Consider the following 5,067-nt stretch of genomic DNA (forward strand, 5'->3'; position numbering starts at 1 on the left):
CTGAGAACAGAGCTGACATGGATCCTGAAAGATGCTGAGAACAGGCTGTTGGTCCCCGGTGGGCAGGCCACAAGCTGGCCTTCCTTCCCTCAGTTTATTGCTCAGTTGGTGAGGGCAACGGTCTGGGCAGAAGAAAGACGAATTTGAAGGGGAAAGGAGGACAGTGTTCCCCAGGGGGTCAGGGGGCCTGGTCAGAGGGAGAGACGGGGAAGGCCTCTCCTGTGGTCACCGGAGGCCCTGCCAGTGGAGGGGGCCTAACTTATCTGGGGCAGGGGCGATGCTAAGGATGGGCCGCCAAGGGACAGGCAGCTTCCACTTTCAGATTTCTGATCTTCACCTTCTGCTGGAGCCGGGCTCTTGCAATCCTGGAAAGCCATCTGTGGCCCTTAGGGAATTTGATTGAGAAGGTGCCCTTAACTGACTTTGCTGTGGAGAAAATGCCCCTCCCAAAAAATATGCTAAAAACAACATAGGCTCAGACATCCCTGGTGGCACAGTGGTGGTTCAGATAGGAGCCTGCCTGCCGTGCAGGAGACATGGGTCCAATCCCTGGTCCCGGAAGACTGCACATGCTGAGGAGTGACTGAAGCCCAGAGCCACAACTACAGAACCCAAGCTCTAGGGCTGGTGAGAACAACCACTGAGGGTCACACACCTAGAGCCTGGGCTCCACAGCAACGAGGAGCAGACCCCATCTCACAGCTAGAGAAAGCCAACCCAGCAATGCAAACCCAGCACAGCCAAACAACAACGATGACAGAACAGCGGAGCATCTAAAAGGGGCAGTTTGCTCCCCTCTTCCTGGTCAAGCTGCACCAGGAACATCGGATTCCCCTTTGGGATCTTAGTTTTTTAGGCACGTGGCCAAGGATGGGGAGCAGGCCAGGCGGGAGCCAGCGCCTGACGACCAAGGGGAAGAGGTAGGCGCCGAGAATGCGGTACCTGAGAATGCTCTAGGCGTGCTCCTCTGACCTCAAAAGACACACATGCCAACGTGGGAGAGGAAAAAACAAACGGGGGGGACAGGGGCCTGGACACAGAGAGTGGACTTTGGACACCCAGATCCAAGGACACCATGGGGACCCGCGGACTGGTGGCTGGGGGTGGCGGAGGGTATCACAAGCATCTGAGCAACAGCCCCCAACACTGGACATGATCCAGCAGAAACCAGGACCCAATGCGGACCCCATGGTGTGGGAGGATGCTCCCCTTTGCAGGGCAGGGTGTGGATTAGGAAAAACACTAAGAGATCCCTCCCACTCTGAGGCTCTGAGAGGGGAGCAGGGCCTCTCGGGATGTCTCCCTTCCAGGAACTGCACTTGCCCTCAGTCCTGGACATTATTTAGTCCTTTTTCCCCCAGCTAACCCTCCAAACCCTCCAGGCTATCAGGGAATGGAAGGGCACTTGGAGCCCACCCTCCCATGTGACAGGTGAGGAAACCGAGGCCCTTACAGAAAAGGGGCTTGCTCAAGGTCACAGTGGTGCCAACATTCATGGGCACCCATTGAACCAGGCGCCCAGCTGAGCACTTCCCAGCTTCTCACTACAACTCCTGAGGGTCCGGTCTCCAATTTACTCAGACCGAGGGAGGGTCATTTGCCCCAGGTCCTACCACTAGAAAGAGGAGGGGCAGGGTTCTAACAGGTCCCCTCTGCTTCCAAAGCCCTTGCTGGTGACCTGAACCTCATACCTTAGTGTTCCACACACAGCGATAAAATCAGGTAGGTCCACTGAGAAATGCAGACAGTCCTCAGTGATGACAGTCAGGATAAGTCTAGGGAGGCTGGTGAGTCACCTGGTGTCTCAAGTCTTAGCTTCCTCTACCAAAAATGGGAATGTGAGATTTACCTTCCGTCTTGTTGGAAGTTTGGGATAAAAGTGCTTGTCTTCTGTGTCCTTCAAATATGACAGCTCTTTCCTCTTGACCCCTAAGCTCTCTGGCCTTCCTGGCATGTGGATCATCTCCCAGGCAAAGGGTATGGAGGGAAGGACAGCCACCCTGGGTGGGTATGGCTGCCCTTATGAGGGCTGTTGGAGGCAGGACTTCAAGTACCGGCCTTGCCACCCGCCCTGCGGCACTGATGGGTGAGCTGACCTGTTACCCGCACGTGACTCTCCTCTGAGCATCCATCAGCTGACCTTGAGCGCCCTGGGGACACACAGAGAGACCCTACTGCTACGTCCCTGTCCACACTCAGAACCAGGAGGCGTCCAGGCCGATGTGATAAAGCAGTGTGTGCCGGGTTCATCCTGGATGCTGGAGTGGGGACACAGTGGGGAACCAGGCAGTAGGGGCTGCAGGCAGAGGAAGCGGGCATGTAAGGAAGGGACAGCCAAGTATGGCAAGTAACCACCCAGAGCTGCACCTTCTGGTGATAAGAGTCATCATTCCAGGGGAGGGGGAGCCTAGTGAGGTGGTGACCTGGAGACCCTGTCTCCTGGCATGATCTGATTGGAAGGGCTGGAACCCAGCACATGAGGTTGACCTCAGGGTGGGCTTACAGTGTGTAAGCAAGTGCCAGGTGGTCAGGTAGACGACGATTAAAGCTGGTCACAGTTGGCGGGTGGCCAAACTGTGGGAGGGATGGACAGGCCAGACCCTGCGGGAGGGGGTTGGGTGGGTAGGTGGGAGAAGTTCCTTGCAAGGCCCCCTATGTGATAGAGAATTAGTGAATGTGTGTGTGTGCGGTGAGGGGGCAGGGGGGTGGTTCCCTGCAGGAGAAAATGAGAGTCATGGTAGGCTCCTAATCAGAGAAGAAATGAAATTAGGGGAGGTTAATCTTCCTTCCACGTGCAGAATGGATTAAAGAGAAGAGAAACAGTGAAAACATCAAGAAAACCAGTTAATTATACAGGCAGGAAGCACCTCGATGGGGAAGGGGGACTAAACCAGAATTCCCTGGTTCTGATTGTCACCCAAGGTCAGCTCTCCCCATCCCAGGCGCCTGGCATTGTCCAGAGCAGAGATGTTGTTACACATACATTTGCTGTCTGTTGCTGTAACCTGCCTCTTTAAACAGAAAAACTGTCATAACTGATTTTTTGGTAAAAAGCTTTCCACGGGGGGATCATACACAGCCCCGAGTCCTCACACAGAGGGCTCATGTGTCTCAACCTCTCCTGATGACTCAGGCTCATTTCGACACCACTAATTAGTAGACTGGACTGTAATACTGGGTTACCCTCAGGGATTATCAAGGTATATCCAGTCTGCTTTGCTTGTTTAATTACTGCATCTGCCTTTTACAGTTTCTCTGCCTCCTCTCTCATCAGACAGCTCTTCTCGCTCCTGCCAGCATGCCTGTTGTGGCCTGAGACACTAGACCACCGAACTTGTCAGCATTGTTTGTCGAGTCGGAGCAAATGGACTCTGAGCGAGGGCCCAACTGACATTTTTATGAGCAAAGAGGAGGCGCTTCACTGCATGAATGAATGTGTCAAACACCCATTTCACCCACTCAGAAACCATCTTTGCCTATTTTCTGTCCTTTCCTCTGCCCCCTCTCCGTGACTTCCAAAAGTGGTGGATCCGCCAGATACATAAGATTTGGCTGAACTTAAGTTGTATCAGCCCATGTGATCTTCTTGGCGGCTTCAGAGCTGATGGGGTGGGTCTCACCCTCCTTCTGCAGGGAGGAAAGCTGGGCCTGAGGGCTGGGGTGGGTCAAGGTCAGACGGTGAGTCACGATGAATCTCAGGATGGGCCTGGTCACCTTGCCTCAAGGCCACCAGACCTCCCTGGGGAAGGAAACCAGAGGCCCCTGGTGGAAAGAGCCCCACACTGGGAGTGAGCAGATCCAAGTCTAGTCCTGGTGCCAGACTTACCAGCTGGGCGCCCACGGAGCCATTGCTTCATTGGGCATCAGTTTCTCCATCTGTAAGAGAAGGATGAGTATATTCGTTTGTGAAGAATCCTCTCTGTAATTCTTGAGCTGTCTTTGCTCATTAGTGGGTGGAGGGAAGGGGACGGCAGGGAAGGAGGACGTGAAGGAGAGAGGGGAGACGTTAACAGTTGCTCTGCCTGAGCCCCACCTGGGCCCCCCAGCTTCCCCCCAGTCCCTGGATTTACACCCCTTCCCGGACCTAGTTCATCCCTATGACCCACCCAGGAAAGCTATTAAATTTCAGACTAGTCAACTAAGAGTCTACAGGCCTTGGGGGAAAGGCCTAATAATAATAACGACCTAGAGGATGAGATGGTTGGATGGCATCACCGATTCAATGGACATGAGTCTGAGCAAGCTCTGGGAGACGGTGAAGGACAGGGAAGCCTGATGTGCTGCAGTCCATGGGGTCACAAAGAGTTGGACATGACTGAGCGACTGAACAACAACAGAAATAAAGCTCTTTCCAAGAGCAAAGGGTCTGGCCACCCAGAGTTATCATCCCATTCACAGGAGGGACCGCAGACGGGCGAAGGACTCTGCTAAGAGTCAAAGCAACATCTTTGGCTTCTGAAGTCAACAGTTCTTTATCTCCTTTTGTCTTTGGCACTTTCCGCCTCTGTCCCGGGCCAGTTCTTCTGGCTTCAGTCCACTGCTTTCTTCGTCTGGCACTCAAGGCCCCCAGGACGGTCCCTCTGAAGGGAAGTAGAAGGTGGGTCGGGCCATTTGCAGACCAGTTGAGGGCCCTCCCACTTGAGCGGGACCAGGAGGAAAGGCGAAGTGGTGATTGGCTGAAGGCCCGAGGACGTGTGTCGCCTGACCCCGCCCACAATCTGGACAGGTTGCCCAGCAGCGTGGCCCCTGCATGGGGGCCCCTTCTGAGCCCCGACGGGCACTGGCAGAGGCCCCCGGTCTGGGCTCTGCTCTCTGGAGCCCCATGCAGTTCGCAGAGCCCCAGCTCTTCTTTCCTGCAGCAACTCCACGGGGTCGGGGCCTGGGCTTGGCGGCTTTCCTGGGCTGCTGCCGTATCGATTATTTTGGCTCCCTTTTTGCTGGGGATATCAATCTAGCGGGTTCCTGGGATGGCTGTGTTTTAACCTCTCACCCCGGTCTAGACTCCGTGGGCTCCCGCTGTCCCTCGGCCGGGAGGAGATGGAGGACCCTGGGTCTCTCTGGGGCAGG

This window comes from Bison bison, unplaced genomic scaffold (genome assembly GCF_000754665.1).
Source record: "Bison bison bison isolate TAMUID 2011002044 unplaced genomic scaffold, Bison_UMD1.0 scf7180017864153, whole genome shotgun sequence".
In the NCBI taxonomy this organism is placed as follows: domain Eukaryota; kingdom Metazoa; phylum Chordata; class Mammalia; order Artiodactyla; family Bovidae; genus Bison; species Bison bison.